Source organism: Notechis scutatus, chromosome 6, assembly GCF_049901735.1.
Source record: "Notechis scutatus isolate UNSWTSFEM ecotype Mainland chromosome 6, rNotScu1.2, whole genome shotgun sequence".
NCBI classification, from domain to species: Eukaryota; Metazoa; Chordata; class Lepidosauria; order Squamata; family Elapidae; genus Notechis; species Notechis scutatus.
In genome coordinates, this window is record NC_142014.1 from 62,602,022 (window position 1) to 62,627,156 (window position 25,135).

The following is a 25,135-nucleotide window of genomic DNA, read 5'->3' on the forward strand; positions in this document are numbered from 1 at the left end:
CCGAGTTGTGAGGAAAGGCCCCAGGGGAGACCAGGAGGTGCCCTGTGGGCCCTTCCATGCCACCCTTTGGCCTCTGTTGCCACTTCCCACAGGGTTTCCCTCCCTTCTCTGTTACGCCCCTGCAAACTGGGTTTCTTCCTCCTCTTCCAGGGGACCCAACGCTTTTTGGCCCCAAAGCCAGGCAGTGGCCACAGGGGCAGTGGGATTCTCGGGCTGCCTCCAGCCTTCTGGGCAGATGGTTGAGTGGGGGCTGCAATGGGGAGGGAGACTGAGCTGCCCACACTCACCTTTGCCGAGGCTGGCCAGGAGGAGTGGCTGGGCTGGGCCCGAATGGAGGAAACCACCCGCCTCGCTCCAGCCCCAGTGCCCCCTTCTGTCTGCGTGGCTCGCTGTGCCCCTTTGCCCACCTGGGCAAAACTTCTCCACCCATGTGGACACCTCTCCGGAGATGGAATGCTTCGCCCTGGTGCCACTTGCCTGGCCAGCCCTTCCCGGAGCCCCCAACAGCCTTTTCGATGGCCTTTCCAATGGTGAGCCTTGGAGGAGCAGGTGCTGGGAAGGGGGTCCCTGGCCCTGGTGGCCCCACTACCCTGTTCTTCCTGTCCCCACCAGGCTTCATGGCTGGGAGCGTTGGCCAACCTACCCCAGGCCACCTCCCTCTGTCGCTGCCAAGAGAAGGGTGGCAGGGCTGGTCTTTCTCCTGTGGAAAGCCCCCTCCCCTCCTCAGGCTCCTTCCCCACCCAGAAAGGCAGATTGATGGTGCCCCCAGCCAGCCCCCCCCAGTGCCGCCGCCACCGCCTCCCGATTACAGGTGAAGCGGGAGCATCTGGGTGGCAGCAGGCAGCCACAGCCTCTGGGCTTGGCCTCTCAGTGCCCACATGTGGCTCTCTGACTGCGATGGAAGCAGGTGGGCCACTCCCAGCCAGACACTTGTGAGGCTGGGCCAGAGAGGCAGGCAAGCTTCCCCAATGGCCAAGCTGCCCTCAGCCCAAATGGCCCCACTTGCTTCTCCTTGACAGCCGCGACTGAGCCTCCAGCCAAGATGAGGCACCTGAGCACAGAGCCAGCTACGGGAGCCCAGCTGTGATCCAGGAGCACTTTGCCCAGCTGGCTGTGAAAGTTGCGCGCCTACTTATGGTTGGGCTGCGCATGGACACTCACCTTCCAGTGGCGGGGGACAATGGAAGTAGAACATGCCGGGCTGACGGATAGAGGAGCGGTGTCTCAGTTCCCAAGACCATCAAAAATATGTGTTTTCCGATGGTCTAAGGTGACCCCAGTGAAAGGGTTGTTTGACCCCCAAAGGGGCCGCGACCCACAGGTTGAGAACTGCTGGTCTAAGTTGATATGTAATTTGTTTCTATTTCCCTGCCTCTGTCTATCTGGCTCTATCCTCTAAGAAACCCAGTGGTGAAATAATTAAAATGCAGTATTGCAAGCTGACTCTGCCTATGGCCTGGAGTTTGATCTTGATAGGGCTCAAGGTTGATTCAGCCTTCCATCCTTTCGAGATCAGTAAAATGAGGATCCAGATGGTTGGGGCAATATGCAAATAATGCTTATACAGTAAACTGCCCAGAGAGTGCCGTAAAGCACTATGGGGAGATATATAAGCCTAAATGCTACTGCTACGCTATGCACTGAGCCACAGTGGTTAGAGTGCAGTACTGCAGGCTACTTCTGCTGCCTGCCGGCTGCCTGCATTTTGGCAGTTCAAATTTCACCAGGCTCAAGGTTGACTTTCATCCTCCTGAGGTGGGTAAAATGAGGACCCAAAATTGTTGGGGGCAATATGCTGACTCTGTAAACTGCTTAGAGAGGGCTGTAAAGCACTGTAAAGTTGTATATAAGTCTAAGTGCTATTGTTATTGCCACTGTTCCTAGCCATTCCATTTATCCAATGCTCTCCCAGAGAACAGGATACGAAGCCCAACCGATTTTATCCTGAGGCTGCTTTTGAACAATACTGAAATTAGAAGGAAAGTACTATTTTATCACTTATGTGGCTAAGAATATTTTAAGACGGCATGAGATGAGTGAAATGTCATGGAGACATAGCAGAAAACAGATGCTGCTAGAAGAGGTTTTGTGCTTCAATTATTTGCAAGTGGAGACATGGCCAAAAAATATCTTCAAGTGTCAAGTTCTTCATCTTCAGAAACAATAGGGAACATTAAGAAATCCTCAACTTATCCTGACTGGAGAGGCATGAAAATGTCATCAAATTCAAAGCCCCAGAGTTACGGGATCTTTTTTTTTCTGTCTTTTAGTTTAAAGGACCTTAATTCCAAAATCTCAGCATCCATTCTCTTCATTCCCTCTGATGCATTTATTATTTATTATTTCTGCAAATGTCATCCCATACTGTTGAAACTGTTAAAATATAAGTCTGTTTGTAGTTCATCCATGTTAATCTTTGGGAGGGTCTTGCTTTGAGTCTAAAGTAGACATATCTTCATTTGATTTGATACATAGCATTTGCTTAATTGTTGAATCAAGTCATGAAATGGATTTTGTACATATTTTGAGCAACATTTAGAAGCAAGGTTCAAATACACACCCAATACAGCTTTCACTACTTTTTCAGCCATTTCATAATAAATATACAAATGCATAAACAATAATGAACTTACAGCAGCTGATGTCGAGATCATGAAACCTATGAATAAAAACCATGATTACATTGATCAAATCTATTACATTCCAGTAGAGGATAGTGATGCATTGGTGCTGGCATGGAGAAAGACTTTCACACAATTAATCCCAAATATTATTGATAAGAAGTGGCAACTGCTAAACCACAACAGTATGTTTTAATTACAATCAAACACATTCACTTTTTGGATGGAATCCAGGAAGCTAGAATTTTGTCACTGAACAAAGAACGACAAAGCATCTGTGACTTTTAGCCCGAGCTTGCTGAGAAAACAGGACATTTTCCACCTGCTATTTACAATGATACTATTTATATATAAATCTAATAAAATTTTGTCATAATAAAAATAGTTTATTAAATTCATATGCTGCCCAGAGTTGCTGGGAGTTGACTAGAATAATTTTTTTATTATGATGATTGGTTACAAAGTCAACCAGATATTTAGACTGGATTTGGCAGTTTTATTGACCTATCAAGTCCTTCCTAAGGACCTGGAATAGGTAGGTGTTGTATTAAATGTATCCTTCAGGATGTGCGTTCTTCAGGTAAAACTTCTTAATTAATTCAATTTTTCACTATTTTCCCTTGCTGATGATAAAGGAGGCACATTTGTCTTGCCCAAACTTCATTGCAATATCTTGCCTGTATATAGGAACAGTCCTGAACTCAGATGGTGGTTTTCCATACAGCTTCAGAGATAGGAGATGATGGAGGAGATAGGATAATCTGGCAGATGTTTTTGATATTTAGTAAGGATGGCCTAACTTGTTCAATATTTTTACAGAAGAGTCAGTGACAACTAGTAGTGGAGGCTACGAGTCTCCTTGAAAATTTCCTCTTTTGATAATAATTTCTCCCAGTCTATCACCATTGACCAGCAATGTGTCTTTCACTGTGCCATTGACCTTTGCACAAAGCTTAGAGATCTGTGCCAGAAAATCTGGGAAACCAACATTGAGCTGCAAATGCTAAATGTTCAAAGGTAACTCTAAAGATTGCTCCAATTATCACACAATTGCTCTCATCAGATCAGCAAAGTTCTGCTTAAAATTACACAACCATGTCCAGCAGCAATCATCAAAAGGGAATTACTAGATGTTCAATCCAGTTTCCAAAGAGGACGTGGCACTTGTGACAATATTGCAAATTTGCACTGGATCATGGAAAAATAAAATAAAAATAAAAATATTATTAACATGTGCTTCATCAATTACAAGAAAGCCTTTGATCATGTTCATCATGAGAAGCTATGGAGAGTCCTACAATACTTGGGGGTACCAGCACATCTGTTCAAGTTGGTACTGTACACAAATCAGGAAGCCACTGTGTGAACATTGTATGGAAACACCAATTGGTTTAACATAGAGAAAGGAGTAGCAAAAGAACCAGTTTACATGAACAAGACATGAATTGACTAGATCACTGTTTTTCAAACTTGCCACTTTAAGATATATGGACTTCAATTCCCAGAATTTCCTAGTCAGTCACTATTCCTCTCAGTTGAATATGGATATTTAATTTTTAGTATTGTTTTTATATGGATGTATGTTCTAACATCTACTTACAAGACGTGCGTTTTTGTTTCTTTTGCAATCTGGCATGCTTTTTTTGTTTTAATACTTTTTAAAATATTGTTTCAAAGCTTTTATAAAGTAGGAAAAAGATATAAGAGATTCATCAAACTATGATCTTAACTAGATTATTGGAGAGTTTGCAAAAATGCAAACTCTTTTTAGATGGCACCAGGATGCTCTCAAAACTTACTGGGAAAAAGAAACAAGGAAATAATACCACAGTTGGTCCACCATTTTTGGAAATATATAATTTAGCTGTTCAAGTCAAAGTCTTTTCTCTTCTTACTGATATACAAATCCCTGGGTGGGTGGAAAAATAGAATAGAGGATGACTAGGCAGTCTTTATATTAACACAGCTGGAAATAATTTAAAATGTTTTACTAGATTTTAAAAAAATCAATCACAGCCAAAACATTTCCACAAAACTTCTTTCCAATTCTCTGCTACTGATCCTTTTAACTGCAGAAAGAAAAGCAGAATTTTAAACCTACAGGCAAAAAATTAATACTTTGCTGCTTATTTATGGTTACTCCCCATCTCTGTCATTTCTGATCTCATTCACAATTAGAAGACCCCAAGCTAGATCTTAGCTTCTGAATTATTTTAATTAGAGCCAATAAATTAATCCTGAAAATAGTTTAAAATAGCTTCCAGAGAAGAAGAAATAATGGATCTGAGTGCATCTTTAAAAAGTATCATGTTTGTGGTTTATAATTATGTTGACTATGTTTACTTCATCAGCTGTATCTGAAAAAAATGGATGCAATTCATGAAAGTGTGTGTGGGAATGATCTTCGGAGATTGGACAAAAAGATGGTGCTAGGAATGGTCAGATAAGACGAAGCATAGCCCACAGCTACATAATGGGTAGATCAAGAGACTCAGGAGAAACGCTCCCCCCCTAAGTTACTGGGTTATAAGGGTGATAGGGGAGAATTATACTTCCAGATTTGTATGGTTCTGTCAATGTAGCTTTGTAAACAAAGCAGAATTAGTTTATCTGGCCATGTTTTCTGCCTGGTCCACCTAGTAAGGCTGACATTGTGTTAACTTTTAAGACTTGATTAAAACACAGGACATGGAAGTCTTCACCAAGCCTGTGGACAGATATATTAAGTTCACACGGGAAGATGTTAAAGAAAACAATCTACCTAATGTGCATTATGCTGTACACATTAGGGAAGACCAAAGCATTAACACTGATGTTTACAGACACCCCCACACACACACAGATCAGTATTTACATTTTGATTCTCACCACTCATTGGAGTACAAAATGGGAGTGATCACAATCCTACGACACCAGACTGAAGGTTTGCTTATCAGCAAAGAGGGAAAAGAAAAAGAATTAAAACACATGGAGGAAACCCTCAGAACTTGTACTTTTTATTTATTTATTTATTTATTTATTTATTTATTTGATTTGCCAATTGTTTACAAGATAATAAGTATAAGTGTATACATAGTTGTGAATACATGAGATGGGTACATATAAGAAAAATAAAAGAATAGAGAAACAATAGGACAGGGATGGTAGGCACGTTGGTGCGCTTATGCACCAACTGGTGCATAATATCTCAACAATATCTCAACTGGGCCTTCATCAGATTCAGAAAAATGCCCATCAGGAGCTTCTCCATAAGAGACAAAGAAGAGAATAACAAATGAAACAACGGGGTTATTCCATACGTTCTCGGGAGGATTTTCAACCAACACAACATACATACAAACTTCAAGTGCAAGAATACACTAAGGCAGAAGCTTGTCCACTGCAAGGATAAAACACCCAGACACAAACTGAGCAATGTGATGTATGCAGTATAATGCAGTGAGACATGTACAGATCTGTACATTGGAGAAACAAAACAACCACTTTACAAATTCATGGCACAACATTGGAGAATAAGCCCATCTAGACCAGATTCAGTAGTCCATCTGCATTTGAAAGATCAAAGTCACTCTTTTGAAGACAGCAAAGTCCACATTCTGGATAGTGAGGACCATTGGTTTGAAAAAGGGGTCAATGAGGCCATCTCTGTTAAAATTGAACAGCTCTCTGTCAACAGAGGGGGAGGGATGCAACACCACCTATCTCCTATTTACAACAAAGTCCTTTCAGCAGTTCCAAAAAAGTTTCACTCTGATTTATGTGACCCTGAGGGCCAGGGGTGGGATTCAAATTTTTTTACTATCAGTTCTGTGGGCATGGCTTGGTGGGTGTAGCAGGGGAAGGATCAGGGGTGGGATTCAACCGGTGTTACTACTGGTTCAATGACTACGTTTTGCATGTGCATGTAAAAAAAAATCAGCTGTGCCATCCAGACAGCTGAAAAGTGCTGCACACAGGTGCACAGCCTTTGAAAAGTCTCTTTTTTCCTGCTTTTTCAACCTCAGCTGTGCCATGCAAAGCAGATGAGGTTGAAAAAGCAGGAAATAAAGGACAGGTAAGAGCTCTGGCAGGCAGGTGATCCAAACATCAGCAAACACAGAACCGGTTTGGTGTCTGCTGCTCTTCAGAGCTACCGGTTCTGTAGAACTGGGAAGAACCAGTAGCATCCCACCCCTGGGAAGGATACTGTAAAATCTCCAGTCAGAGGTGGTATATGCCAGTTCTCAGAACTACTCAAAATTTCTGCTACCGGTTTTCCAGAACTGGTCAGAACCTGCTGAATGCCATCTCTGCTGAGGGCACAGATAAACCTCCTAGGGGCCTCAACAACTTCCAGAGAGCTAATAAGAAAGTGCTAACAGCCAAATGACTACAAGGAAATATAGATCCTTCCATTGCCCAGCATTCAATCAGAACTGAGGATGCTTCTTGGATGAGAAGCAAAACTTCTTCAAGAAAAATACAAAGAAAGTCTGGTTACCTTTTGAAAAAGCACCTTTGGGAAAACCATGACTTGTATGAGGGAGAACCTCCATAAACTTGATCTATAACTTTTCTCTCATGCGGAGATGCTTCAAATAGAAGATAATACATATAAGCTGATAGGCTGAAAAACTGAAGCTTTCTGGTTTAATATAAACTACTGTAGTTATATATCCTCTTACCTTGGTATTTGGCTTTATAGTTCTCACTGCCATCCCCTAAGAAGCCTCCCCATGCCCAGTGAAGGAGAGACATAGGGCTACCCCACTCTGTTTTACTTTTTGGCAATTTAAAAGGGGTAAACAAGAGAAATTAATTCTCTAGTGCCATCTTCTGGACATATAATATTGAGATATGGGGCTAAGAGAATCAGTCCATACCTCCTTGGCAGATAGATCAATATCATAAGAGATTAATAGCATCAAGCGTTATTAAAAATAAAATAAAAATGAAAGGAGAGAATATAGCAATACATTTTAGGTTCAAACAATAAGCAAAATATTCACTTACAATAGAGATAAAATATAGAGTTTTCTGTAATGGAAATCAGAGCTTAAAGGGTTCTGGCAGAGAAAAATATAAAGGAAAACAAACAAACAAAAAATCTCTGGCAGACCACAAGATGATGCTAATCTGCTCTTATTTAGCATGAAGAGAAGCTTCTTTAGAAAGAAGCTTGTTCCTCATTTTCCTTCATTCAACAGAGAAGATAGCTTAAAATTTAAGCTTAAGTTTTGTTCAAAGACAAAGAAGGTAACTGGTTTCTTTGTGGCTGTAGTATTTTTTTAACTGGTTTCTTTGTGGCTGTAGTACATGAAGGGACACATACAGGAGAGAATGTTTTTTATTCAAAACAGTTATAAAATACTGTTTATTAACAATATGGTGTCTGTTTATACTAAAAACTATAAAGCAAAATAATTTATTAGGATTTTCATATCAGTGCTGAAAAATATTGTATCTTATGCTAATAATAACCAAAGTGAATCTGAAACATATCCATGAAATAGAAATATAAAGCAGGAAACAACATTATCCTAAAAAAAATCTACTCTTACTTAGATAGGACAAAACTGGTTCTACTCATTGTGCAAGCAATAGTGATAGCCCTATCACATTGCATTGCATCATATTTATGATATCGGTTTCTGGACAGTTATCCAGATATAATGTGCAAATATTTATACTACAGACTCTCAAATTTATATTTTTGCATTGGACACATGTGAAAGCTAGTCTGCATGGATTTTCTGCTAGTACATGCAGAAAATCCTCCTATCTACCAGGAGCAGTGTATCGAAATAGGTTTATTTCTGCAATAGCACTTAGACTTACGTACTGCTTCACAGTGCTTTACAGCCATCTCTAAGCAGTTTACAGAGTCAGCATATTGCCCCCAAAAATCTGGGTCCTCATTTAACCAATCTTGGAAGGATGGAAGGCTGAAACCTTGAGCTGCTCAGCATCAAACTCTTGGAATGAGCAGTGAGTTAGCCCTGCTGTACTGCATTCTAACCACTGTGCTACCATGGCTCTTAGGATGCATTGTTACAGAAGGTACTGCTTAAGACTAATGCAAGGGTCTGCAATAATTTTAGTTCACTAGGCATATTTGGAATGGTGTGTGTGTGTGTGTGTGTGTGTGTGTGTGTGTGTGTATCTTCACACTATGACTGTCATGAGGGTTAGTGACACAGTTTTGGTCTACAGCAGGGGTGTCAAACTCCTGGCCCGTGGCTGGATGCATCACGCGCTGGCCATACCCATGCCCGGTTTAGCAACGGGGGAAAAAGGTCACAATATGTCACGTGACACTGCCATGATGACACAAATTTGACAGCCCTGGTCTACAAGAAACAAGTTGGTAATGCTTGGTTCCTGCCAATTTTGTTCTGTCATGCGATGTTCTCCACCACCTCAGGTTACTGCTGGCCATTTTTCTAAGCAAGTAGTAAATATTCTTCCAAATCAAATACTGGGCTGCAACCACTGCCATTTTAATTTTCTGTGAATGTCTCCAGGACCTATGTGAAGCCCAGTTAGGTTTTTATAAATAAGGAAGATGTTAAAAATTGGTTTTCACTTTATAAATTTCTGACTTTATAGTTAATTTATTTAAAATTTAAATAAATAAAAGAAAAGGAAGTAGGGTATAGAACTGAGTAGTTACCAGACAGGGTGTTTACAGCAGCAAGATCTGATGGACAGCTCTAAAGAGATGATTTGCTTTGAGGAAGATAAGATAAGCACGTGCATGATTACAAGGCAACATTTCTTCCCACTTTTCAAAGCAAAACCAAATAATCATATTGCTTTGCTTTAAGGCCAAGTCAAGCATTTACAGATCGTGGATGAAGTCTCAAGACAAAGCAAAGCACCATACTGAAAAGAATTGCATTGCCTCCATGGCACAAAAAGTCTCATTAAATCAGGCCAGTCTGCATAGGATTAGTGAATAGAACTGAATATGCTTTGAAAATAATTCAAAAAGTATGCTTTAAAGCAGGGCTCTCCAGCGTTGGCAACTTTAAGACTTGTGGACATCAATGCCAAGAATTCCTCAGCCAGAGGAACTCTGGGAGTTGAAAGTCTTAAAGCTGCCAACGCTGGAGAGCCCTGCTTTAAAATGTTTAGGAGCAGGAGTACAGCACCTGATAAAAGTGACTGAAGCAGAGGTGATATTCAGCAGGTTCTGACCAGTTCTGCAGAACCGGTAGCGGAAATTTTGAGTAGTTCAAAGTATCGGCAAATACCACCTCTGACTGGAGATTTTACAGTATCCTTCCCCTGCCACGTCCACCAAGCCACGTTCACAGAACCGGTAGTAAAAAAATTTGAATCCTACCATTGGACTGAAGCCACAGTTTGAAAAAAGATTATATTGCTTTAATGAGTTGATTTATTAAAGCAACTATGTCTTTCATATATGTAAAAGCAGCCTTGTGTGTTTTTAGGCTTACACAGATGCCTTCTGCCCCTCCCCCCCAATTTATAACTATTAAAAAATGTTGCTGTATTTCCCATGCGTTTTTGAAGCAACTCTTTTGAGTCAATTTTGAAGCATTCACAGACCTACTAGTGAGCATAATCAGTTTTATAAAACCGCAAAGGAGCTTCTGTTTCTTGAATGAATGAAGTGGAGATTGCTGTGGTATAATTTTGAAAAGGCAGACTTGCAATTTTGAATGAGCAATTGAGCAATTTTTTTAAAAAAAATAATTCAGTAGGAGATAATGTTAAAAAGCAACATTTAGAAAAGCTTTCTTAGGACTCTCATTGAGAGATGTGATTGACATGTTTGCAGGGGTGAAGAACCATGTGATCATAAGCCTTCATTATTCCACGCTTATAGTTTCCAAAACCCTGTAGGATTTTTAGCAGTCAAAAAAATCTGGCCCTCTGGGTTCTTTTTTCCACTGTATTTTTTTCAGGGCTAGAATAGATATGTGAAATCTTTGCTAGTCTTAAAGAGTTTTGTATTTTTCTTTAAAGCCCCTAATCCCCAGGAAGTCTGAAAATTTCAGGTTTACACCTCCCCCCCCCCCTGCATATCACTATATTGATGAGCCATGGTGGCACAGTGGTTAGAGTGCAGTACTGCAAGCTACTTCTGCTGACTGCTGGCTTCCAGCAATTTGGCAGTTCTAATCTCACCAAGTTCAAGATTGACTCAGCCTTCCATCCTTCTGAGGTCAGATAAAATGGGGACCCAAATTGTTGGGGGCAATATGCTGACTCTGTAGATCACTTAGAGAGGGCTGTAAAGCACTGTAAAATGTTATTTAAGTCTAAGCTGTTGCTATGTGATGTCACTTCCACTCTTTAAGAGGCCCCAAAACGATCAAATCCTGGATATAAAGAGATTGCTTCCCTCATCCACACATACCATAAACCATACCTCTTGACATCATCCTTTATCTTGTACAAGAAACTTTCTTTTACTGATGCCTTCCCTCCCTGTTTTCTTTGAGAACACCAAAAGCCAGGAAAAAAAAAGGAAACGATTACACCAGGAAACTGCTTTAAAAGCCATTTCCAGATCTCTGTCATTATAAAAGCATGGTTGAGGAAAACAGACTGCATTTGTTTTAGATGAATTAATTTTCTTTTTTCATTTATTTATCACACCACCACCATTCCCATGCCCCCTACCTCACACATTCTAAGAAGTTTTCTGATACATTATATGGAAAGAGAAGCAATTTCCAGGATGAATGGAAATAGTTTACTTTGTTCAGAAAGATTAATAAAGAACAGAGGGGTGAGAGGTCATTAGCAATCAGATTGAATAGCATTCCAAAAATACGGTGTATTTCAAGAGCTGAAAGTATGTAAGAATCGTAATGAGCAAATCAAATCAAGAATAGGGTTCAGAGCCTCTGGGTATAAATCAGGAAATGTAGAAGATGGAAATAATAGAATAGAAGCCTTTTTTTATATCGTGCAAATTAAGTTTAATACGGAATACTAAGATTTAATCATATACCTGCTTGCCATTGTAACTCACTGCAACTGGGGCTGCCCTTGACAATTATCAGGAGATTTCAACTGATACAGAAGAGGATGAGGCTTTGATGTTTCAATGTGCTGATCAAGCTGCTGGTTTTACCCTGGGTTATCTGTAGGGCCGTCTATAGATAAGTAGAATCTGCCCAGTCAAGATATCATCATCTTCTTTTAATGACTCCATAATCCCTTGCAAGGTACAGTCTGGGCAACAGAATGGAGCTGAGAATTTACTTGCTGGATGCCCTTCCTGTCACCAATGTGGCATTATATTCAGCTGATATATTCTCAATGTGCCCAGAGAGAAAAAAATCTACCTCTACCTAGGATTGAAATCACAGCCTCCTGATTGTGAGGTGAGAACTTCCATCTCTAGGCCATCACACCACACATCTACCCAGTTAATGGATTTGTAAGCCAAGTTTAAATGATGGAGGCAGGATAGAAGTCCTAATATAAATGCAAACAAATAAATAAAATACAGTACTGATGGGGCTTGCTTCAGAAGGATTGCAAAGTTTGAATCCAAATCTTCTCTATAGCTACTGTCTTGGCACACACATCACTGTCTGAAGAGGAACAAATGTCTTCAAATGAAAGAGGAAAGGGGAAGCAAATGGACCTCTGTAGATCCTTGTCTGTTGGCTTTCATCATACAGTGGTTCCTTGATATTCAACTGCTTTGAAACTCATTGAACTTGGTACTCAACTCATTTTGATGCAAAAGTTTTGTCCCACTACTCATCATTTGTTTGGTTCTCAATGGACGAGTTAGAACATGTCAATGTCAGCTGCCTTGTGACTCACTACATTATTCCTTATGGGAAAAACTGTTTGGTACAATAGAACCTCTGATGACAATCATAATTTATTCCACATCTTTGGTCGCAACCCGATTTGGTCATGACCTGAACCTAATTTTGGAAATTTGGCACTTATAAAAAAAATGGCACAAAAGGGGAAATCGGCCATGAAAAAAAATGAGAATTTTTTAGTCGGAACTGGATTTGGTGATGGTCAGAAGTGTTTGTGACCAGAGGTTCTACTGTACTAATTGTTTTTGGTACTCATTGCACCTCCTGGAACCAATTAATGATGAGTACCAATGAGGTACCACTGTGGGTTTTTTGTGGGAGTGGGGTGTTAAGCATTTATGCAGTGTGCAGAAACATAAAATTTATCAGACTAACCATTTCCTAGTTTACATGAAGATAAAACAAGGGAGTGAGAAGCTCAGACTTGTAAGATTGTGTTACTTTGTTACAATAAAAGTAATCCTTACTTATACAGCATTGGTTATTTAGTCTGATCTACCTTATAGGGCTGGCATCAGTTATTTTCCTGGCTTGGGCTCAAGTCCTCCTTATCTGACTGTTGCCTTGGTAGTGATTCTTTCTTTTGTCCTTCAATGCCATTTTCTCTGCCCTCTCACAATTATAACTGTGACTCTTTTTAAAAGTTACATGAGTATGTGGGATGTGTGACTATGGAAGTCTGGGCTGAAACAAAGAGTATCTACTCATTAATAGGCTTAAGAAGGCACCAGCATTGACTTATAGAAAAATACTTTTTAATGATCAAGAAATTAGCAGCATCCATAGAGTTTTAGATTAGAGTGAAATTATATATCCAAAATTTAATATATATATTTTTAAAAGCGATAATCACCTATCAAAATGTGCAATTTTATTTATATAAATATGGTGGCAAAACCTTGAGGTTTTAAAAATTTGAAAGGGGAGAAAATAAAACTGACAAATCTATTGAAGAGATAAATTTAATAGAATCATAGAAACATAGAATCAAAGTGTCATCATAGGACTGGAATAGACTTTGGAAGTCTTTTAGACCAGCCACCTGCCTGGGGCAGGGAACCATATATACTGGACAAATGGACTCCAGTGATGGAGAACCCACAAAACTGGGAGGAAAGCTGAATCATTTATTTATTTTTATTTTATTTATTTGATTTGTCAATTGCTTACAAGATATACGTATAAACATGAGTGAGAATACAGGAAATAGGTATGAATAAATGGGAACAATAAGACAGGGACGGTAGGCATGATTGTGCACTTATGCACGCCATTTACAGACCTCTTAGGAATTGTGGGGAGATCAATAGTGGATAGTTTAACGTTGAAGGAGTGGGGGTTTGAGGATGTAACAAAGGAGTTAAGTAGTGCATTCCAGGCATTGACCTGAAATCTTTATAATATTATATAATAATAATAATTGGTTAATTGCTTTCAGGAAAATTCTCCTTAGATCCATGTAGGATCTTTCTATCATGACTTTCCACTTGGAGTTTAATCCTTCATTCAACTTATTTAATGTACTGAATTATAAAACTCAGTATTTTTCTTAGACTACTCATCTTTAGTAGCCAACACTGTAATTGTTACAGCTCCAATGCCTCTCTCTTCCATGCCTTCCTTATCAACTGCAATGTCATTGTACGGTTTACAAATCCCATGGTTTCCAGCCAACATACCCATTGGCCATGTAGCAGTGGTGGGATTCAAATTTTTTTGCTACCAATTCTGTGGGCATGCCTTGGTGGGCATGGCGTGGCTTGGTGGGCGTGGCAGGGGAAGGATACTGTAAAATCCCCATTCCCTCCCCACTCCAGGGGGAAGGTTACTGGAAAATCCTCATTCCCTTCCCACCCCGCTAACCTGCTTTCCAGCTCCGTTCTCCTGTGCAGGGCAACAAAAGAAGACCCAGCCAATCAGCTGGGACTCAGGAGACATAGAATAGATGGGGGTGGGACCAGTCAGAGGTGGTATTTGCCGGTTCTCCGAACTACTCAAAATTTCTGCTACCGATTCTCCAGAACTGGTGAGAACCTGCTGAATACCACTTCTGCCATGTAGGCTGGGAATTCTGGGTGTCGTAAAACTGGAAGGCATCAGGTAGCTAAAAGTCGAATACCTATATACTGACCACTTCACACCTTCTGATCAGGGGCTATGGTCCTGACCGTCTTATATAGACAGTGTTCCACACAAAAAAGAGACTGGGCAGCCACTCTTTCAAGGCAAGGTTCTTGGTATAAAGGAGTTGCACCCTGAACCTACTAATTCTCCCCCTTCCCAGCTCTATAGGACTGTTCAGCTCACTTCCCTCAAGCTTCCTGAGTCTATCTAACAGGTCTGTTGTGAAGGCAAGATGAGGTTTATTTATTGCATTTCTTTAAAATATTTCTCACATTTACAATATCAGCTATATAGTTCTACAAACCCAAATGTATCAGTCTCTTCTGAGGTAAAATAAGACTCATTTTTTTTTTTAAAAAAAAAGACCTATAGAAATGTTTTTGACTTTGCTTTCAAATTAGCGCATGAACTCAATTAAGTCAAAATATTTCTGCTTTTTTACAACATGCTAATTTTCTCTCATTTAAAAAAAAAAAAAATCCCTATGAGAAATCAATGGTGAAATGAACCATGACATCTCAATAATCCTTCTCTCTTGTGCTCCTCTGGAGAAAAAACTTGTTCCACTGCATTTGTCTGAAGCGGATGCTTTCCTTCTCATTACATTCTCATGCTTTTATGGCTCCAGTTATCGAACTGTTGTTTCTTCCCATTTATTTTATGAACTCCGCTTGTACTTTTGAGCAGTTTTGAATCCCTTCTCCTTTTATTCTGGTTCCCTGTTTGAAGGAAAATGTACGTCTTCCTCTTTGATGGTGGACAAAGTTAACATAACTTTCCCCACAACTCAAAGCTGTCTTGAATTGAGTTAGGGCCAGAGGTGGTATTCAGCAGGTTCTGACCAGTTCTAGAGAACCAGTAGTGGAAATTTTGAGTAATTCAGAGAACCAGCAAATACCACCTCTGACTGGAGATTTTACAGTATCCTTCCCCTGCCAAGCCCACCAAGCGATCCCACAAAACTGGTAGTAAAATTTTTTGAATCCCACCACTGGTTAGGGCATCTTGATCTTTCTAGCAGAAAGCTTTCTACCCATTGAAACCAAGGTGAACCCAGTTGTAATTCCCAGAACTATGTGCCCACATGGAGTGAATGAAAAAGGATGGCAAAAGGGTGACAGATTGAAGATGGACCAGGAAGATGATTTATAAGATAATGGACAGGAATGATAGGAGTACATGGAGTAAGAAGACTGTATTGGAGAAAACGACAAGGGAGAAAAGAGTTTGCACACACACACACACACACACACACACACACACACACACACACACACACACACACATATATATATATATATATATATATATATATATATATATATATATATATATATATATATATATATATATATATATATATCTTTGGTTATTCGGGTTTTCTCCCGCGTAAGATTGGAAGTATCTAGGCAACGTTTCGATGAAGTCTCATTCATCATCTTCAGGCTTGTGTCTTTAGCTCTGTGCTTTTCAGGTACGTAGATGACACCTTCATAATCTGGCCACACGGGAAAGAAAAACTGAACAACTTCCTCACACACCTCAACAGCCTACACCCCAAAATACAATTCACCATGGAAACAGAAGCTAACAATCAACTTCCCTTCCTAGATGTCTTGGTATAAAAAAAATCCAATGGCTCCCTAGGACACACCATCTACCAGAAGATAACACATACAAACCGCTATCTACACGCACTCTCACACCACCACCCAGCACAGATCAATTCCGTAGCCGAGATACTCATCTCCAGAACAAAATGCTTAGCCAACGAACAACACCTAAAAACCGAACTACACACTCTCACCAACGTACTAACAGCCAATGGATTCCAAAGAAAGAATATTACCCACCTAATCCAAAAAGAAACCCCAACCAAAATCCAAGACAGAGAACAAGAGAACGGCAAAGCCCTCCTCCCATATATAAAAGGCACTACAGACAAAATCAGCAAGATCCTCCAAAAACACAACATTAAAACAGCATTCTGCACAAACAGAAAAATATCCACCATCCTAAGAAACCCTAAAGACAAAATCGAGTTAGAAAACCAAGGAGTATACGAAATCCCTTGCACCGCCTGCCCCACCACATACATTGGACAAACTAACAGAAGAATAAGTGCACGCGTTGAAGAACATAAGAACTCAATCAAAAAAGAAGAACCGACCTCTTCCCTGGTCCAACACCTCAAAGCCACAGGACATGAGATTGACTTTAAAAATACCAGAACTATCGCCAAAACCGAACACTTCAACAACAGAATAATCAGAGAAGCCATAGAGATAGAAAAACACCCACACAGCATGAATAAAAGAGATGACACCTCCCGCCTACCAGCCATTTGGAAACCCGCCCTCATGAACAGACGAGTACCTAACATGAAGAATGACACCAGACCCACACCCACGAGGGCCACACAAGATTCCACCACCACACTTCCACGTAAAAAGCAGACTCACACCCACACAGAAGATGAGACACGACCACGGACCAGAAGCCGCACTGCAGCTGCATCACTACCCACTTTAAACCCCTCCGAGCCATACATGAAGCAAACTGACCCCCACCATGAAGATGTGGCACGACCATGAACTCAAAGCCAAACAGCAAGACCACAGCTCACCAGCTCAAATCCCCCAGCAACTAAGACTAACCTGAGCACAATCAAGCCCCCACCTGAACAGAACACACCTCCAACCAATCAGAACACAGCCAAACCCCCAACCAATGAGAACACACCCCCACCTAATCAGAACACAGCCAAGCCCCCACCCAATCAAGTCACACCCCCACTAGCAGTTAAAAGGAAGAAGCAGCTGCAAGCTCACATCACTCTGAGAAGCACAGAGCTGAAGACACAAGCCTGAAGATAATGAATGAGACTTCATCGAAACATTGCCTAGATACTTCCAATCTTACGCGGGAGAAAACCTGAATAACCAAAGATCCACATACAAATACCCGCGAGAACCTCAGAAATATCTATACATACATACACATACATACATACACACACATACATACATACATACATACACACACATATATAGTATTCAGCTTTGTTCGGGTATTTTCCACGTCATTATAGTTGTGCTTTTAAAGTTGTAGCAACGTTTCGGCAGAATCTCATCTGCCATCATCAGGCTTCTGTATTGTGTTCGTCTGTGAGTCAGACTTTCACAGCCATTTCAGTTTTAAATTTGGGGCTAGCCTACTGCTGTGCCAGAATGGTTTTCTTCTTCATCCTGATTGGTTGGGAGTCTTGGTCTGTGTTTATTGGTCTTGGAGTTTGCTGTGTTCTGCTTGATTGGTGTTTCTAATATCTTCTGTCTGTTTTGTGGCTTTTTGTGTGTGTTGATTGGCTGGCAACATTGTGTTCCTGTATTGGAGGCTTTTAGTGCAGCTTGGATCCGAGTAAATGGATGGCTATCATTTGTTAGGAAGCTAGGTTTCATCTGGGTGCCTGGTTGGGGTGTGTTTGAGCTGGAGGTATCAGGGGGGATCTGTTTGTGCTTCTATTCATGGTTTCAGGTAGAAGAGATGATTCCACCAGACTGTCAATTATTTGGAAGCCTGCACTCACAAACAAACAAAATCTCCACACCACAAGCCAGGCAAACACCTGGGCACAAACAGATCCCCCCTGATACCTCCAGATGAAACACAAAACTGACAGAAGATTGGGATTGAAAGGCGAAAGGGAAGCAGTATGCTACTTTCCATATTTGCATAGACCAGGTTGACTTGATAGAGAAAACACTCAAGCATCCAAAACAGTGGTGGGATTCAATTTTTTTTACTACCGGTTCTGTGGGCGTGGCTTGGTGGGCATGGCAGGGGAAGAATACTGTAAGATCTCCATTTCCTCCCCACTCCTGGGGGAAGGTTACTGCAAAATCCCCATTCCCTCCCCACCCCACTAACCTGCTTTCCAGGTCTGTTCTCCTGTTCAGGGCAACAAAAGAAGACCCAGCTGATCAGCTGCTACTTGGGAAGCAGAGAATAGATGGGGGCAGGGCCAGTCAGAGGTGATATTTGCCGGTTCTCTGAATCACTCAAAATTTCTACTACTGGTTCTCCAGAACTGGTCAGAACCTGCTGAATACCACCTCTGGCCCTAACTCAATTCAAGACAGCTTTGAGTTGTGGGGAAAGTTATGGTAACTTTGTCCACCATCAAAGAGGAAGAAGTACATTTTCCTTCAAACAGGGATCCAGAAAAAAAGGAGAAGGGATTCAAAGCTGAGAGAGGCTAGAATATTATTGTCATGTGAAAGGGAAGCAGTATGTTCCTCCCCACATTTGGGTAGACAAGGCTGACTTGATAGAAAAAAATTGTCTCCTAGTGTTGCTTCAACAAGCAGAGACCTCACTGGCTTGATACCATCAAAGCCGATGCAAAGATGAACATTTAACAACTGAAAGAAGCTGTGCTTGACAGCGGAGCATGGAGAGCATGTGCTTATAAAGTCGCTAAGCGTCGGACACAACCTGCAGACAGGAGAACTGAAATGGCTGTAAGTTCCTGAACTGCTTCATTCTCACAGTCTTTCCTCTCATCCTGTATGTTTGATCATTTGATGAATGTACTCGGAAGGGGATTCTTATCTCACTTTGGGATATTTCATTCATCTTATCAAAATTATTTAGTCTAGTGCTCGCCCCCCCTTCATTTCTGTACATACTTTATTCTTTTTGTAAATTGCCTTTGGAGTAAGATTAAAGAGTAGCATTAAAATATGGATAAATGATTTTAGCCCCAGCGAATAGGGAATAGTATATCCTCACCCACATAAAGTTCCTACATTCAGTATTCTCCCATGCATTTTTAATGCACTCCTGAAGTGCTAGAAAAATATACATCACCAGGGCAGTCAGTTGATTAAAGAAATCTAACTGGTAGTTCCTATTATTTTTAAATAAATTAATTAAAAAATGGCAGAAATGAATGGATGGATAAAATATTCCAAAGGGTCTGAGCAATTCTCTAACAACACATTTTAGATATTTCTGTTATTCTGTTATGGTGAAACTATGCTTTTCTTTTTAATATGAAGTCTGACATCTATGACTCATGGACATATTTATACTGAGAGTAATCAATAGAATAATTCATCCAAACTATGAATCTGCTAAGCACTGCAGAATATTGATGAGATATGTGAAGAAAGGTGATCTACTTATTTTTCCTATGGCCTGATTCTCACCAGGGTGAGAAGTACTGACTTAAAGCCTATTTAAACTAAACTCCAGACCTGCATACAATTCCCAACTCTCCTCCTATTTTATTTGTTGAGTTCTCAAATGTAGAATCAAGAATGAATCTTCCTTCCTTCCTTTTCTTCCTCCCCCCCCACCTTTTATAAGTACTCTTCAATATCTTCATTAATGACTTAGATGAGGGAATAGAAGGGGAACTTACCAAATTTGCAGGTGATACTAAGCTGGCAGGAATAGCTAACACCCAAGAAGATAGGCTCAAGATCCAGATGGATCTTGACAGACACTGGGCCATATCTAACAAAATGAAATTCAATGTAGAGAAAAGTTAAGTCCTACACTTAGGCAAGAAAAACCAAAAGTACACATATAGACTGAGTGAAACCAGGCTCAATAGCAGTAACTGTGAGAGGGATCTTGGAGTCCTAGTGGACAACCAGCTAAATATGAGCCATCAGTGTGCAGCAGCAGCCAAAAAGCTAATGCAAACCTAAATTGTATTAACAGAGGGATACAATCAAGATCAAGGGAAGTACTAATACCACTCTATAAAGCCTTAGTAAGACCACACCTAGAGTACTGCATCCAGTTTTGTTCATCACATTATAAAAAAGATGTTGAGACTCTAGAAAAAGTACAGAGAAGAGCAACCAGGATGATTAGGGGACCGGAGGCTAAAACATACAACAAACGTTTGCAGGAACTGGGCTTGGCTAGTCTAGTAAAGAGAAGGACCAGGAGAGACATGATAGCGGTCTTCCAATATTTGAAGGGCTGCCACAGGGAGGAAGGGGTCAAGCTATTTTCTAAAGTGCCTGTAGGCCAGACAAGGAATAATGGATGGAAACTGAACAAGGAGAGATTTAACCTGGAAATAAGGAGAAACTTTCTGACAGAACAATCAACCAAAGGAACAGTTTGCCCTCAGAAGTTGTGGGAGCGCCATCACTTGAGACTTTCAAGAAGAGATTGGACTGCCATTTGTCAGAAATGGTGTACTTGGGCGAGGGGTTGGACTAGATGACCTACAAGGTCCCTTCCAACTCTGATTATCTGTTAAAATCTGTTAAATAATGGTAGCTGCTTTATTTTAGTAATCTCATCTCTGGAAAAGAATACATGACATTTCTGAATCAATTATATCTACTTGACCTTCATAGAGTATGTGTGCTTTTATGGCAAAATTTGGGAAATTAGTCAGTGATCTATGAAATTTTCTTTCTTTCTTTCTTTCTTTCTTTCTTTCTTTCTTTCTTTCTTTCTTTCTTTCTTTCTTTCTTTCTTTCTTTCTTTCTTTCTTTCTTTCTTTCTTTCTTTCTTTCTTTCTTCCTTCCTTCCTTCCTTCCTTCCTTCCTTCCTTCCTTCCTTCCTTCCTTCCTTCCTTCCTTCCTTCCTTCCATCCATCCATCCATCCATAAATTGAAAACTCTACTATTATTACTATCCTTGTTGTTATCTGACTTGTTTATTTATTCATTTATTTTTTCAGACTTCTATTCGGTAAAACACTAGAATTAGAATTAGAAGAACTTTATTGTCATTGTACAAGTACAACGAAACTGTGGATGCACCCCAGCAACTGATTGCAATACAATAAAACCAAAGCACTTAAAAATGAAGATAAGAAAGATAGAGTACCCACATCTCCATTTGCAATTTGAGAGTACAATATCTATGAATATACACAAAATATACATGCAACACTGACTGTAATACTTAGCCAAGTATAATACACAAGATATGGATTGTACTGTAATATGTTATTATACATCTGAATGGGGTATTGAGATTTCACATCTTTTCACATCTTAATGAGGTAGTGACTTCGTGTTTATCTGCGGTTCGGATGGCCCAGGGAAAGAAACTATTTGTTAGTCTAGTGGTGTGGGATTTTATTGACCTAAAATGCCATCCAGACGGCAGCAGGTCAAAAAGATAATTGCCAGGGTGTGGGGTCTTCTATAATGGCCTTGATTCTGCTTTGGCAGCAGGACCTGGCTAAGTCTTCTAGGGAGGGCAGAGGGCAACCAATGAACTTTTGAGCTGTGTTTATCACCCTCTGTACAGTTTTCCTGTCCTCAACTGTGGAGCCTGCATACCACACACCCAGACAATATGTCAGAGTGCTCTCCACAGAGGCTTTATAGAAAGCCAGCAACAGCTTCTTATCCAGATTGTTCTTCCTGAGAACCTGCAGGAAGTGCAGCCACTGCTGACCCTTCTTCACTATGCCCTTGGTGTTAGGGGACCAGGAGATATCAGCTGAAATATGGATGCCAAAGAATATGATCGTAGGGACAGTTTCACTCATTCTCCGTTGATGATGAGTGAGGCGTGATCCTGTCCATGTTTCCTGAAATCCATAATCAGTTATTTGGTTTTATGGACATTCAGTGACAGATTGTTCTGTGAACACCAGATAGACAGGTTCTCTACTTCTGCCCTATATGCCGTCTCATCCTGTTCGGAGATGAAACCAATCACAGTCGTGTCGTCCGCAAACTTAATGATGGTGTTTGTTGTGTGGCTTGGTGAGCAGTCAAAGGTGTACAAGGCATATAGCAGGGGGCTCAAGACACAACCCTGGGGGGAACCAGTACTGATTGTAATAGTGAAAGAAAGGTGGGGGCCAAGTCTATCAGGCAGCAAACAAACAAAAAAAAACCCAATAATAATTAAAAATATATACAGCACACATATACAAACAGGTTAGGAGCCACACTACAAACCACAATGGACAGCTATGCTATGCATCCATGCCAGAGTTGCCAAACTAATAGGCTAGGCTAAATGACTAGGGAAGAGCCTGATCTTCATAATCTTCTGAAAGTAGGATTGGGATTCTCCATATTTCTGTAGGGAAGCTGTTCCACAACACAGACAACATGATAGAGAAAGGATATTTCTTGGGAACACCCACCTTCCAATGACAGTGAAAATTTTGTGCTGAATTGTGGATCCAGAGCATGTCCACTCTACCAGAACTGTAAAATGGCAAAAACTATTGGGAAAAGGTCATCTTGAAAATAACCCCCCCCCCAATAATTTGAGTGGACCTGTTTGAGAGGCCATTTGTGCCAGTGTAACTCCACGTTGTATGTTTGTCTATGGAGATTCTCAGTCATCCAGGTCATGGTTGTTCAAAAGGTTATTTTTTTTCACGATGCAACTGGAGTTTCTTGTTTTTTTCCTTGAAGACGTTTCACTTCTGATCCAAGAAGCTTCTTCAGTTCCGAACTGAAGAAGCCTCTTGGATGAGAAGCTAAATGTCTTCAAGGAAAAGAAACAAGAAAGCCCAGCTGTCTCTTTAAAAAAGCACATTTGGGACATGTATGTTTGGATTTACTGTCATGTTATTTCTTTTGGGATACTCAGGGTGGATAGGGATGATGTCACTCTTGCTTTGCAGACATGTTTTATTTGTCATGCCATTCTTCTTGGCTTTCCAAAGTTTGAGGAATGAAAAAAAGAAGACATCATGAAGTTCACAGCAATCTGAGGTCATTCACCAGAGTCAAATAAAGCATACATTAGAAATAATTTGCACTAAAAATCATATATTTGGAAAAGGAATGGTGAAAAAGGCTGAGAAGACTGTTAGAGTATGCAGCAAAAATTCAAGTCTAGAAAACACACAGATGACTGATTCAGCAGGATCATTTAACTTCTTTATAAACATAATAATATGAGTAAAGTTTACAATACTATTTGTAGATTCTTTCAACGTTAACATGAGCAAAAACACAAGCAGCAGTTTCAATTCTCAGCAAAGCACACAGAGCCCAAACCACACCTGTCAACCACACAGGCTGTCAGCTCCCATTGGCTAGTCTGTTGCCATGCTTACTCACTTGCTGACTTTGTTAACCATGTCTTTGCCAGTTCATGAATATACTCTGACAAAGACTACATCTTATATTACTTGAGTTAGTCACATTTTTAAAAAATATACTCTAATTTTGTTTAGAAAAAAAATACAAAGCAATACAGCAACAAAAAAATTGTTTGGAAAAAAATACATGCAAATGTGCATGTATTAGGCAGTCATGAATGTAAACCAACTGAAATATGTGTCAGCTCTGAGATTCTAACAAAAATAGTAATGGTAGACAAGCATTATATTAAATACGAGTCTGGGGGAGTCTAAATAGTGCTGTGTATAATCATCAGTTATAGACACAATACTAAAATATTAATATTTTCAGGATTTTTTAGTCCATTTTTAATCATCTAATAACTTTTATGTCAAGCAGCTATGTGTCATTTCCAAATATTAAAATACATTCTTCACTGTGGAAGTTGTGTATGCTTTGCTCTCTGCAGTAGCGGGCTTCCCTTCTCAGTAGTATGCATCAATAGCAATTATGTGGCTTTTTCACAAGATGGCTACCAGCAGGAGCCTCTTAAGAGTGCCAAATGACATTTTCAAACACATTTCATGGTGAGAATTGCATCTTCCCTTGTCAGATTAGAGCCGGAATCTTTTAACTTTCTTTTCAACGTGAATTTAAAGCTCTGCCTTTTTGAAAACTGTGAGGGTTGCCTGAAGATGGGACTGAAAGATTGTTTCCCTCAAGATCAGTCTCACTAAAATGTAAAATTTACCTTCACTTTTCCATTAGTAGCAGGGCAAATGCCCTGAAAGAGATAGTGAAGAGCTATATTGCTAGTCTAAGATTGTCTTCTTAGACAATCTTTTCTTCTTTAGTCTAAACATTTTCTTCTACTGGTAGTCATGATTACATTTGCCATGTGGCAACTTAATTGAAAAGTCCACCTTATTTATAAAGAATCAGTTTGTAATAGACTGTAATAGACCTTTCTTGCCACAGATGTTAAGTAGATTATTGCAGTTGTTAAATGAGTCACACTATTGTTAAGTGAATCTGGCTTCCCCGTTGACTTTGCTTGTCAGAAAGTTGCAAAAGGTGATCACATGATCCTCCAGGACACAGCAACTGTCATAAGTATGAACCAGTTGCCAAGCAACCAATTTTTGGTCATATGACCACAGGGATGCTGCAACGGTCATATGTGTGTGTGAAAAATGGCCATAAGTCACTTTTTTCAGCGCTGTGTTGTCACTTTGAACAGTCACTAAACAAATGGTTGTAAGTCGAGGACTACCTGGATTGAATTAGTGTGTTTGAATGAGTGCATGCCTTCATGTCACTTTTTGATGCCTACGGGTGATTATCTTTGCAGCTTTCCTGGCAATGTTTTGGACGTAGTTTATGATTGCCCACTTCCTGGGACATTAACTAGGGCATCTGTTGGAACCCTGACAAGAGGATGTGACTGGTTCAAGGTTACCCAGGTGGTTTTGTGCCTAAGGAGGACTAGAACTCCCAATCTCCCAATTTC

At 40.3% G+C, this 25,135-nt stretch overlaps 1 protein-coding gene across 1 annotated transcript in view; it reads left to right on the top strand.

Moving 5' to 3' along the window:
* PTN (pleiotrophin) overlaps positions 1–25,135 on the top strand; it is a 102,602-nt gene that overhangs the window by 37,231 nt on the left and 40,236 nt on the right. The gene's annotated exons all lie outside the window — the stretch shown is intronic.